Source organism: Myotis yumanensis, unplaced genomic scaffold (assembly GCF_028538775.1).
Source record: "Myotis yumanensis isolate MYYU_CA2020_CCGP unplaced genomic scaffold, mMyoYum1.0.hap1 SCAF_1, whole genome shotgun sequence".
NCBI classification, from domain to species: domain Eukaryota; kingdom Metazoa; phylum Chordata; class Mammalia; order Chiroptera; family Vespertilionidae; genus Myotis; species Myotis yumanensis.
In genome coordinates this window covers 192,555,384-192,574,247 of record NW_027223752.1, presented here as the reverse complement: position 1 = coordinate 192,574,247, position 18,864 = coordinate 192,555,384, and the positions used below count along the sequence as shown (strand labels likewise).

The window sequence follows — 18,864 nt, the reverse complement described above, 5'->3', positions numbered from 1 at the left end:
AAAACCAGAGTGATTTTTGATATCATGAACTCTCATACTGCTAAATCCCTAAAGAATAATTAGTAGAGGAAATCAGAAACTCAAAGTCACTGTAATTATGATGATCACATTTGCATAACTCATCTTAATCCATTATAAATTCATTACAGCAGAGGAGTACTCTCACACCAAAACATTAAAATATTCTGTTATTAGGAGAGAAAACAACCTGGTGACATGCCAATATGCCATATTTTTTATAAACTATCTTCTTCACCCAAATATTCTGGCAGCTTCTCTGGCCCATGAGATATCCAACTAGAAGCTAATTCACTCCAGTTGTCAAAACAGTTGGCTTTATCAGCAGGATTCCTGGGTTGTAGACATTTGCTTTATGCTTTCTAACACAATCAATTACTTTCTCCTACTGCACTCCCACTTTGTTAATGAGTTCACAAAATTGTAATTTAATCATAAACATATTGGTAAATTAACTCTATCTCTTTTACTTGCCCACAACTACCACTTTTCATCCATTCTTTCATTCACTCACCAAATATTTATGGAGATCTTTCTATGGTCAAAGCCTCAGAGATACAAGTAGGAAGAAGCATGGTGCCTGTCCTCAAAGATCACCCAGTGTAGTATGGGAATCATGCTTTACAAATACGTTCAACCAAGAATTACAAATGTTATTATTCATTCATTGAACCCATGTTTTGAGGCTCACCAACTGTTCTAGGCATCCATCTTATATTAGCTCATTTAATCTCCACAACACTACCACTTTGAGGGGAGCATCATTAGCCTCATTTTACAGACAATACAACTGATAATCAGAGAGGTCAAGTAACTAGCCCACAGTAACTGGTAAATAGCTGTTAAGGGGCAAAGCATAGATCTCAACCAGGTACGTGTGACTCCAAGAACTTTGGAAATAAAAAGGAGGAGGTTGCTAACTCTAGGCAAGCAGTAAAGGCTTTTTAGGGCAGCAAATATTTAAACTAATCTATAAGGAGTTCACCATCTAATAAGAAAAAGGATGGTATTTATGGTGGAAAGAATTGTATAGTGAAAGACTCAATTATATGTTGTGCCCTGGCCCAGATTACCATTCCACTGAAGTGGAAAAGTGATTACAGGCAGTCTTGGTTATGTTGGACTCCACGTACATCGTTTCGTAGTTACATCACCATCTCCCATTTATTTATAAAAATAAAATAAAAAAGTTCCATCATTTAGACGTATGTACATATGTGCTTTGTGTTTTTTATTATTTATTTACCATAAGTAAAGGTCAGGAATTGTTAGCTTTCTTTTAAATTTTTTTACTGTTTCACTTCATTGCTGCTGTGTATGTGAGTGACGTAGTTGCTTCTGTAGGTGGGTTCTGACTTACGGCAAAAATCGCCTTACGTCTCGCAGTAAGAACGGATCTCTGATGTAACCCGAGGACTTACTGTAATTAAGACCAGTCACTCTACTTCCAATACTTCCCAGAGTTGACAGGACCCTCCTTGAAGGCAAGGGTCATGCCCTACTTATTTGGTGGTTCTCCCAGAGCCCAATGCAATGTTTTAAAGAGACAGTGCTTAATTGTTGTTTGAAAAGTGAGTTAAGGAGTGGACAGTGAGATGAGGAAAGGAAGGGAAGGGAAGGAGGAAAATACAACTACTTTTTATCGCAGGGCATCTTATAGTGTTTATTTTTTTTAAAATGATTTCAGGGTGCTAAGTCAATTTTCTTATCAATCTCCTTTTGAGAGAAAATTGTTGGTATATAATCTTAGCAACATGATTATACCTTTGTGATGATCCAGCAGCCACAACAGTTGACATGTGCTTCAGTAATTTTAGAAATAGCTATGTGTGTAGCTCTGCCTAAAATGGTATAGTTAGGTGGACAACATCACCCTTTGTTAATAATCAATTATAGTATTATACTTCTGTAATAATAGCAATGATAGCTTGCAGTGTTTACAAAATTTACTTTCAAGGTAGTTATACCTTTGTCATCACCTCACCATAACCCTGTGAAGTCTTTCACAGCTTATGGAGCCATGGTTCAGATAAGTAAGCAATGGGCTCAGGGAGACCAAGCTCCAGGTCCAAACCCAAGACTCTCGATTCCTGGTCCAATGATCTTCCCATTCATTCAGTCTACTTCTTCAGGAAGAAAAATAATTTATTAGAGGAAATATATTCCAGAGTGTCTCTTTGTCTCCTTCTCTCTCCATTTGTTTCTTTTACATGCGCACACACATTTTTGTCTCACTTTGCAGAAATCTGAATTTGTTCTGAAGGACAACTTGCCTCTACCAGTTTTAACCCTGTTCATCTGGCCTTAGGTGGTCTCCTTATCATTTTGATAATGGTTGTTAACGTGAGTCATGAGTGAGGTTGAGTGGTGTCTCATCCTGGCACTCCCCCTGCCACCATGCTCCTATTATTAATTTTATTAATTTTTATAATCCAATGGGAGTCTATATTTTCCTTCTGACATGAGTTAACTTTTACTATACCTCACAGTCATTCTTCTCATACATCTGCCTGAGTTTTTGTTTTTGGCCTTTTCTTCACACTCCCAAAGTGAAAATCACAGTTTTGATATGTTTCTGGTTTGGGCACTACCTAATCCCACCTCAACCACACAACTATGAAATTGAAAGGGATATTTTATTACATGTATAAGCCCTCTCAGAATTAAAAAACTATATGTAAGATTTTTAAACCAGTTGAACAAGTTGGATTATTTCATTTCTCCCTCATTTATGTTTTGAAAACCATCTTAGGATCTCTACTATCTTCCAACTATATTGGGGTTGTAGAAGATAAAAAATGCACCTGGTGTCTGCAACTCAAATTAATCACACATTGGAAATGGTTGAGAGGGAGGCTAGGGAGGGAATAGAAGCAAGAAGGGAACATGTGATGAGTCATCTCATTAAGCAGCAGCTTAATGACCAGCTTGCATTGCTAAAAACCTCAAAGAAGTTGAGTAGATGCTTCCCAAAGTCAACCTCCAATAGTCTGAAAGTGAACACCCAAATAGTGGTTAAAGCTGATGGGAAAACTACTGCAGGCTTGAACACAACATAGTTGGAGGTACTCATACAGATCTGACTTAGACAGAGGGCTCAATGTGACCTTCTTCCCTAGACACAGCTCCTCCATATCATTTGTTTTTTTCAGTTCCAGCCAAAAGGTGGCCAACTTTTCTATAACACCTCAAGTCCACTCTGGTACCTCAAGGTACCACAACTTATTTTGGTTCAACAAAGAGTTATAGAGAGTCTACTGTGTGCCAAGCATGGTCTTAGGCACTGAGTATCAATAAGGTATAACCCTTGCCCTTGGGAGCACTCAATCCAACAGGGGAGACAGATATGTAACATCTGTGATTAGGGAGATATTCAAAATATATTAACTATTCTCATACTATAGACACCAACCAGTTAATAGGGATCTTGTTCAGTGCATATGGGCATGCCAGCCTCAGGCCAGCCCTGTATGTACCACATGATAAAACCGGTAGCAGAGGTCTCTAGAAGATGCCATGGGAACTCAGAAAACACTCAATTAACACTTAGCTCAAGCTACTACATGGTCAGAATCCTGGCCCTTTGAGAAGAATTGTTTAGACAAATAAAGTGAATAATAATAAAGATAATGACAAAATCATATATTTAATACATACTATGTACTAGCTCTGTGTTTAGAACTTTCCAAGAGTTACATTATTTGATTCTCACAGTATTACCTTTTAACAAATGAGGAAACTGGTTTTTAGTGATACCAAGTGAATTACCCAAGATCACACAGGGTTTAAACAGGGTTTAAACTGTAACACTCTAACTCCAAAAAGCTTGCACTTATCCCTGAAATTTGAGGTGTTGATGCTTCTTAAAAGAGAGAGAAAGAGGGAAAGGGAGAGGGAGAGGGAGAGGAGGAGAGAGAGAGAGAGAGAGAGAGAGAGAGAGAGAGAGAGAAGGATGTCAAATTTAAGGATACAGAGAGACTAAAAGAGCTATTCAGGAAAAAAAAAAAAAGTGGGTTTCTTATCATTTCCATACTGCAAAGGTGAATTGGGAATATTTTAGGTAAAGAGAGATTGGTGAAGTCCTTATTCAAAAGGCCAAACCCAGGTCAACATAAGTAAAGGTAAATAGCACGTAGGACAAAGCTAACAGTCACTTGTCTTAAGAACCCTTTAGAATGAAGGACAGGCAAAGAGAACGAGCCATTAGGTAAATATTGTTCAAGGTGTCCAGTGGGCATAAGAGACCCTCGTCACAATGCTGAAGAACCTTGCTAAAAAGGTTAAAATAAAGCTGCCTTCTGAAACATGCTTCTGGATCACAGAAACAGTCCCCTGGTATGCCTTCTATCAGTTTCATGGGAACAGCCTTTTGCATCTAAACAGCTGATCTGTTCCCACTGCCTGATCTACATGTAGAATCACATAATTTTCTCCTGTAGGCCTTTGCGACCGAGAGTGGGGACAGAGCTTTAATGTCAGTCCAGGAGAATTATAGCTTCACTTGGAGGCAAAATAGCAGATCAGAGAAAAATAATTTTCCAGAAGAATTTCTGAAAGATACTTTTCATACTGAAGTCCCTAAGTAATAAGATAAGGGTGAAAATGTCGCCAACAGAACTGATTTTTCATGGTGCCCTTCTAAGAGTCCTATGTTCGCAGGATCACACGGGGAAGGAAATTTCTATCTGTGGATTTAACAACAATACAAAAGTAAGGAGCAAACAGCTTCCCCCACGCTCTTCTGTCCAAATGCAAAGATTTCTATTTGAAAAAGAGTAAGTCCAAAATGACAAGATTAAGAGTATCACTGAGGAACAACTTACTATTTAAAAAAAAAAAGTAATATTATCCAGAACAGCCAATTCAATATTGAAGTATCCCATTTCTGGGTTTATTGCTCACTTCTTCCTTCTATAAAAGCCAGAGAAAGGGACAGAATATATGCCAACTTGGGTGATGGCAATGAATGTTTACAAAAGATTTCTTTACTTCATTTAAACCTAGCAGTACTATTATTTTTATTTCACAGATGAGGAAACTATAATGTAATCAGGAGATTAAAAGGTTGAAATATCCAGAAAGACAGATTCAAGCCTTACTCTGGTCATCTGACTCTAAGTCTCATTTTCTTTTCGCTGTACTTTACCTAGATCTTTGAAGGCCAAAGCTAAAACCTTTCTGCAAGTTACATATCTAAGATAGTTTATATTTTAAAAGAAACTTTCAAGTATATTCAAGTGATTCCTAGATTTCTCAATGTCAGCCACAGAGAAGAGACAATATTTTTTTGCCCAGCCAGACCTCTCTGACCTTTGAAGTCACCCTCTGATGGCTCACCTGGCTAATGAAGCAGAGTTTACCCACTGTGATCCAGGAGGCTTATATTTCATCTCCATTCAGCAATTTCAATGGCCTAGAAAATGATTCTCAAATTAGCACTTAAAAGACGCCCCTAGGAGCTCTCGGGAATTCTGGTCCAATCGGTATGGGATATAACGCAGGGATCTGGATTTCTTAACAAGCACCTTCAAGTAATTCTGATGCAGGATGTTAGTGGATCTTCCAAAACTGGTAGGGATTGGGTAGAGGGTAAGGATCAGGTGAGAGAAGAGGAAGTAGCAGAGGTAGGCAGAGGATGGGTATGAAGTACCCTCTAAGCTCTCCTCAGGGATTTAAACTTTATCCTAACAATACTGAGGAATAATTGAGGTTTTTCAGCAGGGGCATCACATAAGATATTTAGACAGGAAAGATTTTGATGGTGAAATACAGAGAATAAACCAGGCAGTGGTTCTCAACCTTCCTAATGCCGCGACCCTTTAATACAGTTCCTCATGTTGTGGTGACCCCCAATTTCATTGTTACAAATTGAACATAATTAAAGCATAGTGATTAATCACAAAAACAATATGTAATTATATATGTGCTTTCCGATGGTCTTAGGTGACCCCTGTGAAAGGGTCATTGGACCCCCCAAAGGGGTCTCGACCCACAGGTTGAGAACTGCTGAACTAGAGGGATCAAAGACCGGAGGCAGGGAAAGCAGTTGGAGGCTGTTACAGCCATTTGGGCAGGAGAAGCTGGGAGCTTGGACTACAATAATGGTGGTAGAGATGGAAAGACTTCAAGAAAAAAATTAACATACATGAAGAGGCAACACACAATGAAAGGGTTCAATGAAGTGGAAAAACATCTACCAGCAGAATGTCAACTGCTAGTAAGGGTCTATCAACAACAAGTCAGCATCACCCCAGAAATAGTCATCTGGGCCCCGGGGAGCATTCCTCGCCCAGAGGATTTCTTGATTGTGCAGCTTCCTTGACTCTGTCTTTTCAGGACACTTACTGTTCATGTTAACGGAGGGAATCTACTGCCTCCGATCATAAGAGGCTGTTGCTCAGTCCGGAATCCGGGCAATGACCACACTAACAGCAGCCATATTTTCTAGCAGAAGCCTCTCACAAGCAGTTTTATGATTCTCTATCATGAAAGTCCTTCCCAGCCAGCTCGTATTCCCTACGTCGCACCTTGTTTATGGGCTCAGGTGCTCTGCCCTTCATTATAGCATCGTCACTCAGTCTGCTATAAAGCTTGGGAATGAACCAACTCAGGTCCTGAGTCCAACATGAAATATATTCAGAGAAACCTTGGCATGGGTGGCCACATTTGAGTCCCTGGATTCTGTGAACGGCCTCTCATGAGCAATGTAAATCTCATTTGTGGATATATATATATATATATATATACATATATATTTATATACTGGATATATATATAGTGGATAATGTATTTATTCTGTCTAATAATATTTTTAATCATATCATAAGCCACCTCCCTGAGGCTAGTACAAAAGGTCATAGGCTCAAATCCCACTGAGGTTGCCTCCTGATTAAATCCATTATATTTTTAGCCCACATGTATTCATGTGACTTTATTATTTTTCTAAGCAACATCAATCACAGTCTAATAAAGTGATGATCAGTTCCGCTGTATCCAGTTAAAGGAAGAAAATTACCAGACTAGAAAGGAAAGGCAGGGAAATTCATTGAAATTGCCAAATAAGAGTGAAGAGGCCAGTTTTAAGAGAGCCAGAAGCCCCATGCAGAGCAATTACTCTTATCTCTGGAGTGGGGCAAAGGCCTGCTTTCACACCTCTACAAGTATCCCTAACGTGGAGGGCTAGGAACCACAGTTCTAGGAAGCATAAGAGGTTTGATGAGGGTTTTTCATCATCCAAGAATCCAAATTTGACATGTTGTGTAACAAAGGTTAATCCAAGCTACCTGTGCCCTCTTCCCCATATAAAATGTCTACTTCTCTCTTAGCTGAACTTTTAAGGAAAAAAAAAAATGATTGAAAGACCCTTTTATTTTTCATTTTGTGTTTCAGAAATGAATAGAGCTTTATTATTTATCTTTGAAAAACATAAATCAGACAATGTCATTTTTAGAAATGACTATAGCTTTGTTGCTTTTCTTCATCCTTTAAAAATATAAATCAGATCATGTCACCTCCCTGGAGGCTCACTCCTTACTAGGTAGAGGGACAAATGGAAGCCACATGATGTTAATTTAAATGTTTAAACTGATAGATAAGACCAGTAACTTGTTAAACAAAATATATTCCATATAGTTTTGCAAATGTATATGTATAGAAACAAAAATCAAAAGATATGTGTATAGATTTTACAGGATTTAAAGTTGGCAAAATATCAAAGATGACTGAATTTAATTATTATTACACACAAGTGAGTGTTCTTGTGATTGGCCAGCAATGCTTGCCTGAGCAATAAAATAAAGATATACATAGCTCATAAATTATTATTTATGAAATGAAATTTATGTTCTTACCTTTATTTCAGTAAAATCAATAATTAAAAAATTAAAAATCTTGTCATAATCAAGATTTTTACATAATTTGTGTTCTATTAAAACAATGTCAAATTAGATCCCCTTTCTTGAGTTATTTTAGTGCTTAGTTTTATTTTAATTAATTACAACTTGGAGAAACTTTCTCTTGCTAAGACAGTAACAACCAGAAAACTGGGAAAACAATTCGTAAAACAACATTTAGATTAAAAAATAAACCTCAAATTTTACATACCATATTTAAATACTTAATGAAGTTGTACATACTTATTGTTGTTGCTGAAAGTATTACAAATATTTTAACTTTATCATATAAATTATCTTTTTATCACTATTTTCACAAAAAACAATAACTAGAACCTGAAGAACCTGTATGATGCGTGTATATGAGTGTTTGTGTGTGTACGCTTGTGTACACATGCACATGAGTGTGTAGTGTTTGTGTATGATGTATGTGGAGCCCACAAAAGCACAGAGCCCAGGACCAGGCCTCATCTTACTCGGTCTAAAGGAAAAACTGCTTCCCTTCTTATAACCCTTCAATGGCTTCCCTTAGAATTAAACCTAACTCCTCACCAAGGACCACGAGATCTTACTAGGTCTGGCTTCTGCCCAGCTCTGAGCCTCAATCAGCCTCCCCGCATGCCCTCACTCATTCTGTTCCAGCTACGGTGGTCTCTGGTCTGCTCCTGGGACATCACAACCTCCTTCCTGCTCAACAACTTGCATTGCTATTCCCTCTGCCCAGCACAGCTTACTGCCAACTCTACGTGGCTGGGTTCTATGGGCCCTTTAGGTTTCAGCTTAAGGCAGACAGTATCTGAAGCAAGTAAAGGACAGGTTCCGGAACTAAGCTCCCTGGGTTCAAATTTGGCTCCACCATTTATCATCTGTGTGGTCCTGGGCCAGTCTCCAAGTGTCTCCTTCCTCATTTGTGGGAAGGAAACGATCCTACTTTCCCCTGGGTTACTGTGTGCATTAAATGAGTTAATCTAAATAAAACTCTTAGGCCAGGCCTAGCACAGGAAGCATCCAATAAATCATAGCTCAAGGGAGCAGAGAGGCTTTCCCTGACTGCTCAACCCACAGTAGTCTCCCATGCACACACACTACTTTTTTTTTTCATGGTATTTATCACCATCTAGAATTGCATTGTTTATTTTTTATCACTGTTTATTGTCTGTCTCCTTCCTCTGGATGCAAGTTTTATGAGAACTAAGCCTTCGCTGAAAGTTTACTGCTATAGCCTCTTGTGTCTGGCACATAGTAAATATGCATTGAATGAATTATCCTTTTTATTTTTAAAGACTGCCAACTTTAATCCAAATCAGAAATTACAGATTTGGGAAGAAAAAATCTACTCTCCTTTTCCAACTAACACTTCTCAAATTGTGCTTGTTTATGATAGGTTAAGAGGTGTGTGCACCGGGCTGTGGCATGCAGAAAGGTAAGTGCCAAAGGCAACATGGAGGTCACGGTGCTGAAGACTGCCAACCACTCTCCAACCATGAGAGAGATGTCTTCCAGCAGCCCCAAGAGAAGTGGAATCTTTGCATTAATCCGGTTGATTTAGTCAATGTGGACTTCCCACCTGGTCATTGCTTGTTGTTAATGAACAACCTAACTAGTAAGTGACTAAAAACATGTGCCTGGTACAGTGCAGGGTCATAAAGTCGGGAGGGAACTACTTCCTAAAGACAAAGCAAGAAACACGGATCTTAATAGATCATCAAAATGTGTGAATAAACACCAACTATAGCAGGGATGCCACATGAAATCATGCCTCCTAAAATAAGTATAAAAATCCTGTTATCCTATACTTTAATCCATTTGATTGCTATTGTCTTGCTTTCCCCAGATTTCTTGAGAATGCATAACACTGGCATCAAGCCAGTGACAGTGAGAAAACAATGAATTCTAGCGCATTTGGGTCATCTTGCAAAAAGCTAAGGCTCAAGAATCCATGTAACTTGCCCATAAAGAAGTTGTTTGTTGCCTCTGCAATCAGACTTGGCGCAGAGCATTGAGCACTTGAACACCAATAACAGCAAATCCAAACTAAGCACATCAGGACACACAAATGTCTTTTAATTTAACAAATCTGAATGCTTTGATACTTGTGATTTATTATCTTCACTGGAGGCCACCTGAGGGGGGGGGGGCTTCCTTTTTATTATCATTTTTAAATTACAGTTGATTTTCTATATTATATTAATTTCAGGTGTGCAACATGGTAGTTAGACATATAGGACTTATGAAGTGATCCCTAATTAGTCTAGGACGCATCCGGCACCGTACATAGTTATCCCAATATTATTGACTATATTCCCTATGCTGTACTTTACATCTCCATGAGTATTCTGAAACTGCCAATTTGTACTTCTTAATCCCTTCACCTTGTTTACCCAGCCCACAAAAAGATAGGCAGTAAACTCTCTGACATTGCACTTAGTAATATTTTTTGGATGTCTCCTCAAGCAAGGGAAACAAAAGAGTAAAATAAACAAATGGGACCAGAAGGAAGAAGCACATGGACGATCTCTTTTCCCTCCAGTCCAGAGCCAGTGTCTGGCTATCGTGTGCAGCTGGTCTTGCTCAAGCCGAGCCAGATTTCCCGGGGTGGCTCACAGAGAAACACAGGAAGTGATCTTCTCTGGATTACATCATCTCTCGTGGAACTTTTGTATGGAATCGTTGATTCCATAAGATTCTAAAGTCCACATAGAAAGCACTCACTTATTTTACATTTCTTCATTATTTTCTTAACTGGCTTTTCATGGTGTCTGTAAAATTGAGACATAAAGTCTTTCTCAATGCAGAAGCAAAAACAGCCTAACTCTTTAAACTTCCTTTATTCAGAATCTTTATATAGAAAGAATGTCGATCTTGGCTAAGTATAAAATAATTTATCTATCATAGGTGAGATTATTCAATTTGATTAACTGTCTATTTATTTCTCTGTTGCTACCTTTCTTTCATAAGTGTGTTCCATGGGCTCCCCTCAAAGCATGAAACCTGTCCTTCTGACACAAACAGGACCTTTGTACTAGCCACTGTTGCCAGTAAGGCCTCCCCAATGTCTCATTAGGGTTAGTCCTTCGGCAGCTGGTGCTGTCAATAATATTACTGGGTGAAACTCATGAAGTTCCATTTATGTATTCTTTTCTTTTTTTTTTTTGGTCTAACCCCTCTAATCCAGGCATTTGCAAGCCAGCCATAACAGAAGTATACACTGAGCATTCTGCAGACATTAACTAATTCATTTGCTACACTTTTCCCTTTGGGGGTACTAGCATGTAATAGAATACCTGTCAGTATGCTCTTACAGAATTACAGGAGCATTTCTGACAGTATACTAGTATTGTGTCTTGATAGTTTATTGAAACCACCTGGTTTCAGATATCCTACTCTGGATAATACCTGAGTGTGTTATTTTGAAAATTTTCAAAACATCAGAGAAATTGAAGGAATAGTATAACGATCATCCATTACCTTCCCTCTAGATTCACCAGTTTTAAATGTTTTGTCTCATTTGTTCTCTTTCACTCTGTGTGTTTGTGTGGTGGGTGTACCATTTGAAAATAAATTGCAGACATCATGATACGTCAATCATAAGTATTTTAGCATTTACCTCTTAATAAGAAGAACATTCTCCTACATAAGCAATACCATTATTGAACTCTTAAGTATTTAACTTTGATACACGATCATCAAACGTATAGTTGATGGTCAAACTTTTCTGATTGACCCAATAAAGTCCTTAGAGCAGTGGTTCTCAACCTTGGCTGCACATTAGAATCACCTAGGAATCTTTTTAAAATCCTGATTTCTGGGCCTCATCCTCTGGAAATTCTGTTTCTTTGTTATGGGGTGAGGTCACAACATTAGTAACAAAGAAACAGAATTTCCGGAGGATGAGGCCCAGAAATCAGGATTTTAAAAAGATTTCCGGGGGGGGGGGGGGGGGGGGAGGCATATGTAATACCCTTTGTAATACTTTAAGCAATAAAACAATTTTTTAAAATAAATAAATAAATAAATAAATAAATAAGATTCCCAGGTGATTCTAATGTGCAGCCAAGGTTGAGAACCACTGCCTTAGAGTGTTTTTTTCTTCTTTTAATCTAGGATCCAATCAAGGATGCTACATTGTATTTTGTTACCATGTCTTCCTAACTTCCTTTCATGTGGAACATTTTCTCCATTATCTCCCTCCCACTCTGTCCCCCCACTTTTTGGGGGGTCTTTTATCACATTGATATTTCTTAAGAAGCCAGGTTATTTGTTTTGTAAAGTGTTTTACAACCTGGATTTTGCAGATCATTTCCCTATGATTCAATTCAATTTAAACACTTTTGGAAAGATTTTGGCAACATTATGTGAGTGATATTGTGTCATCCCCATTACATCACATTAGGATATAATATCTCATTATTAATGATGCTAAGTCTGATTGTTTCATTAAAAAGTTAGCCCTATTTTTTCATTGTAAAGATACTTTTGCCCTTTATAATAAAGAAAATAATAACTGACATTTTGAGATGATCTGAATTTATATGTACATATGTATGTATGTGTGTATGTATGAGGAAGGTGCAGAGATTTTTATCCCCCCACACATGTACAACCTCCCCAATTTCAACACCTTCCTCACCAGAATGGTACATTTGTTATACCTGAGGAACCTACATTAACATAATCACCCAAAGTCCATAGTTTACATTACAGTTCATTCTGTACATTCCATAGGCTTAGACAAATGTGTCTACCATTATAGTATCATACAGAGTATTTCACTGCCTCAAAGTCCTCTATGTTCTGCCTATTCTTCCCTCCCTCCCCACTAATCCTGGCAACCACTGATCTTTTTATTGACTCGAGTTTTGCCTGTTCCAGAATGTCATATAGTTGTAATCATACAGTATGTAGCCTTTTCAGATTGCCTTCTTTAATGTGGTGATCTGCATTTAAGATTCCTCCAAGTCTTTTTATGACTTGATAGCTCATTTCATTTTAGCACTTAATAACGTTGCCTTGTCTGTATGTACCAGTTGGAACTTAATGCTTCTTTTAAAATTCAATGTTATAATCCATTATTTTATCTTTTTTTATGCTCATCTTTTCACAAATGTGGTCAAAGGGATCCCCTTAAAGTTGGTAAAATTTATAACTTTACTACATTGTTACGTTATTATAATTCATTATAAGTAAGCAGTTATGTTGCATTAAAATAATGGTTTAACCTCCAGTCCCTCATCGTTGGTAAATTAGTAATATAATCCAAATGCTCCCCAGCCACTCATCCTCTGCAATCATCTTTTTTTTTATTCAAACAAAATAACTTATACTCCCACCCCACAAAAATTGTAGGAAATCTCCAGTATTTTCAAAGGTTTGGGGCAGTGAGTGGGAGGAAGTGTTCTCTGGTTCCCCATCTCTTCTCATGGCCAGCCCAATTCCCCATCACCTCCCATCAACCCAATGCCACTTGTGTGTGTTGCCATCCCTGCTATATTTCCTGAAACTGTTGATTCAGTACTTTCTTCACTTCTCAAAACGTTGCTCTCAAGAGTAATCACAACACCAGAGAGGAAGTTACAATATTCCACGTCAAATATCAGTGCTCTAGGCCTCCTCTCAAGCTCCCTTCCTGGGCTGTTCATTGCTTTCATTTATTTTACTCCGTCTACCATACCTCCTTTCTGCATTGTCTTCATCTCTAATACAAGCAGCAGGTATCATGCAAATGCAGTGACCACGGCAAACACTTCATGTATAGTCTCAGTCTAGCAGGGGTGGGCAAACTTTTTGACTCGAGGGCCACAATGGGTTCTTAAACTGGACCAGAGGGCCGGAACAAAAGCATGGATGGAGTGTTTGTGTGAACTAATATAAATTCAAAGTAAACATCATTACATAAAAGGGTAGGGTCTTTTTTTTTTTAGTTTTATTCATTTCAAACGGGCCGGATCCGGCCCGAGGGCCGTAGTTTGCCCACGGCTGGTCTAGAGTCACTTAGCAGACAGCTTTGAAGTGCCCAATCAATAACATCGTTTCTTTCTTTACTTCAATCATCCTACCTATGTGTATCCTTTCAAACACCTTCCTGTCTCCTCACCTTGGCAACCCATCCTTGCATGGTTCAGTAGAGGCCCTCCTAGCACCCTGTCTCTGGCTATTCCCAGATGGCCATCCCTCCTGGCTCTCTCCAACCTCAGGTTAAGACTCTTAGCAGCACTTGTTTTGGCCATCTGCTCCTATGGCCACCTGTCCTATGTTCCTCTCACTGTTCAGCAGATTGACAGCTGCACTAGACCCACTTCCTGCATACTGGCCGTTGCACTTTCCGTTGGGACCTAATGATTCATCTGATTCTTTGCAGGACAGGAAGGGCTTTTGAATTAAAACTGCAATTATATGTCAGAATGGTCCAGCTCCCAAGAGGATGAGGGACACAGGGAATATTATTCCTTCTAGGAAATACACATATAATGAACATATGGGCACAACTCCTTACTTCAAAAATCATACATATTCTCACACACACACTTTCTATTTATGTTACTCCTGCCTATAGCACCTAGAAGAGGGAAGTGAATACAAATTGCCATTAAAGAGATAAGGTAGTCAGCATTCTAACTTGCAGCTCCATTAAGTAGCACTTTCCTGAGTCATTGTGAATTTCTACCTCATTTGGTGCACATACCCTGGCTGGATGCCATAGCAGTGAGAACCTTCAGCCAAACAATTATAAGCAAGACTAATGACCAGGAAATAGAGGTAAGGCCTCAGCCTTTGGCCTAAATTTCACTGGGCTGCAGTGATTATATATATATATATATATATATATATATATATATATATATATATATCCACTATTAACTAATTGTAAATCCATTTATTGTTAGGAGACTTTTAATAAGTAAATACAACCAAGGGGTTGAGGAGGGATTAATCAATAGTACCATTTGTGGTAGATAGAATAATGGCCATAGGAAAAAAGGTATCTATGTCCTAATTTCCAGAACCTGTGAATATGTTACCTCACATGACAAGAGGGACTTTGTTAAGGATCTTGAAATAGGTAGATTACCCTGGAGTACCCAGGTGGGCCCAATGTATCACAAGAGTCTTTAAAAGATGAAAGAGGGGGGCAGAAGGTTGGATCAGAGATCTGAAAATGTTAAATCACTGGATTTGAAAATGGAGGAAGGGGCCATGAGCCAAAGAATGTGGGCAGCCTCTAGGACAGTGATGGCGAACCTTTTGAGCTCGGCGTGTCAGCATTTTGAAAAACCCTAACTTAACTCTGGTGCCGTGTCACATATAGAAATTTTTTGATATTTGCAACCATAGTAAAACAAAGACCTATATTTTTGATATTTATTTTATAGATTTAAATGCCATTTAACAAAGAAAAATCAACCAAAAAAATAAGTTCGCGTGTCACCTCTGACACGCGTGTCATAGGTTCGCCATCACCGCTCTAGGAGCTTAAAAAGCAAGGAAAAGGATTCTCAGCTCCTCTGGAACCTCCAGAAGGAACACAGCCGCATTTTAGCCCAGTAAGACCCATTTCAGTTCTGATCTCCAGAATTGAAAGATAATAAATTTGTCTTAAGCCACTAAATCTGTGGTAATTTGTCAGTGTATTAATGGGAAACTAATGCACCCTCCTTCCCCAATTGAGTCCTAAACAAATTAGGAGAAAGGCAAGGAATAGGATAAAAAGACATCACCTGCATTGCTGATAAAGCCGACGTAGAAAATGTGACTGTTATATAATAATGAGGCCTCCCAAACCAAACCCCAGACTAGACAGACTTTACCACCAGCCAGTGCCACCTGGGACGCACCACCAGAATATGCAGAGGGAAGCACAAGACAGGCTTTTGCTTGGCAACTGGACTTCAAAGAGAAAAAGAGGAAGGGATAAAACTGGGCATCCCCAGAGTCTCATCTCAAATGCCCCCGTCAGATAATTCACTCTTCTCCCCTGAGGGAGAGTAAGGGAGGAAGAAGACCAAAGCTAGTGGATATCCTTCTGTGTGGAAATGAGAGGGAAAGGAAATAAAGTTTTAATTTACTGCACATCCCAGATACTTCCCAGGACATATTACTCCCTGGGTCATACATTATTCAGAGGGATATTACATTAGAGGTGTTAAGTTCATTGCTCTGGAGTCCATTGGCCTGAATCCACCTCTTGCTTCATCATATTCTAGCAAGCTGCTTACTTACTCTCTTTGTGCCTCAGTTTCCTCATCAGTTAAAAAAGGCAAGGAGAACAAGAAGAGGATTATGATACATAATAACATTTCATAATTTTGCTGTGAGAATTAAACAAAATAATGGATGTCAAGTACCTAGCACGGTGTCTGGCATATAGCATGCATTCAAAAAATACTAGTATTTGTCTAAGTACTGCTTCTACATTTTTCCATATGTTGTACAAATATTTTTATTTAAGAACTAAAGAATTATTAGAGAGATTATGATACTTATATTAGATCAGTGGTTCTGAACCAGGGATTGTCCTCTGGGGGACATTTGGCAATATCAGGAGATATTTTTGGTTGTCACTATTGGGGAGTTCTGCTAACAGCCGTGGGCAAACTACGGCCCGAGGGCCGGATCTGGCCCGTTTGAAATGACTAAAACTAAAAAAAAAAAAAGATTGTACCCTTTTATGTAATGATGTTTACTTTGAATTTATATTAGTTCACACAAACACTCCATCCATGCTTTTGTTCCGGCCCTCCGGTCCAGTTTAAGAACCCATTGTGGCCCTCGAGTCAAAAAGTTTGCCCACCCCTGTAGCTAGCATCTAAGGGTTGGGGCCATTGATGCTGCTAAACACCCTAAAATGCATAGGGCAGCCACCACAAAAAAGAGTTAATCAGCCCAAAATGTTAGTAGTGCCAAGGTTAAGAAACTATATTAGAAATCATTGGAATTGAGTTGCATAACAAAAAGAATGTTTTTATTTATATTCTATTTATTAGATAGATATATATAATGTATAAATCAAATTCTAAAACACACTTATGTAGCCCTGAGATAAAGTGAGAGGAGGGTGGAACAGGTAAAATTTGTTTTTCAATTAGCAATAATCTTGCCTCTGATAAACCTCATTGGCCATGATATTGCCACTGCGCACAGCTGGAACAGGTAATTAAAATATAATCTTTTCTAAAAATCAACTGCCATGTCACTGAGGCGTGGCCTTTTTTAGCCCAAGAATCCCAGGCTCAGGCCTGCATTGGAGTCATTGGGGGAGGAAGTGCTCATTCAGAAGTAAGGATTCCAGGTCTCATCCTGGAACGCTGATCTAGGAACTCTGGGGTGGGCCCAGGAATCAGTATTTTGCAGGGACTTCCAGTGATTCTGATGCAGGTGGCTCCGGACTGTACTTGGAGAGAAATCCAGAGGCAGAAGGGGTGGCTGCCACCCCCGCTGCTTTGTGGGACTTCCTCACCTCCCGGAGAGCACCTCACCTCCCTCAGATGAGCCTGACCTAGCAGCAGAGAGAACAAAGGCACCTGTGAAATTCATCCTCTCCGGCTTTCCATTGGATCCCTGGCGTGTATACCACGCACTTGGAGCCCACACGGGCTTGGCAGCCCATCTCCAGTCCATTCTGTCAAATGAGTCACCCCACACAGCCAACCGTGTGCCACGGCAGCTCCTCCTTGATGAAAGCTACATGGAGCTCCGCATGTTTCTAATGTTCCTGATGGAGAAGTAGTTTCAAGGAACAATGGGAAATTTGCTACAGTCTCCTCTTCTTACTCCCTTTTTGATTGCAATTCAGAAAATATCACATGATATAAATATTAAAAACAAAATATTTTTTAGAGAACTGAAAAATAAATAAATAAATAAATAAATAAAATATAATCTTTTGTTGGGTTTTCTTTTTCCTTGATTCTTTCCTTCTTTCTTTTTTTCCTTCCTGCTTTTATTTCTTTTTTCTCTCTTTTTCTTTCTTTCTTATTTTATTAAAGAATAAGGTTCTTTTTAATATGTTTTCTAAAGAGTCAGAATTCAGCCCCAGTGTCCTACTCCCACACCTAATTATGAATATTTTTAAAGTTCCCCCATTATAATGCTCTTTTCTCCTCCACAGCTGGCTATGGAAATTCTGTCGAATGAAGGTTTCCAGCATATGTCTATGGAGAGCCTCAGATGAGTATGTGCAATCAGTTTAATAAGTTTTTCATCATATATTTTCTCAATCAATAGAGATAAAAAATATTCCTATAATCTGTGGTATGAGTGCCTCCTTGAAATTTTGAATATGATGCTGGAGAAGGCTAGGAATCTTTTTCAATACGTTAAATGTAATTAAATTATTGTCTTTCTTAGATTCCTTTATGGCCTCCTGCCATATCCCACCACGATCCTCAAAACGCCAAATAATTTGAATGCTTGCAGTGGAAAAATCTTTGGGTAACTTCCTTTCAATGTGACCTATTTAGCATAGCTGAGAGACAACCCTCATTTCTCCTATGCTTAATTCTGAATCGTCTCCTTACCCCAGCCCCAAATGACTCATCTATAAATCTTAGCATAGTGTCCTACCTGGTCTAAGTGGACAATTTGCTACCTCATTTGGTGCATTAATCTGCCATGGCAGTGAGACCCTTTAGCCAAACAATTACAAGCAACACTAATGACCAGGAATCTGAGAATGAGTAGCTAGCAAAGGCCATCCTACTTCCTGAGCACATGATTGTATGAACTGATATACATGGAGACCTTGGTTTTATTACCTGAAGGAGAAAAAGAAGGAGGAGGAGATGGTTACATGAGAATACACAATAATAAGCTTAAATAATAGGGCTTGTTAATTCAACTAACAAGAAGTTTAGAGGCAGAGCAATTCCAGTATTGGAGTAGTAGCTCAAAGGCGTTATTAAGGACACATGGTTTCTTCCATCTTTTCTACCAGTCTCAGCTAGTTGGCCCTTGATGT

At 38.8% G+C, this 18,864-nt stretch overlaps 1 pseudogene; it reads right to left on the bottom strand.

Moving 5' to 3' along the window:
- Positions 1 to 16,900: 16,900 nt before the first annotated feature.
- On the bottom strand, positions 16,901 to 17,050 carry LOC138999560 (U4 spliceosomal RNA; annotated as a pseudogene).
- Positions 17,051 to 18,864: the final 1,814 nt, after the last annotated feature.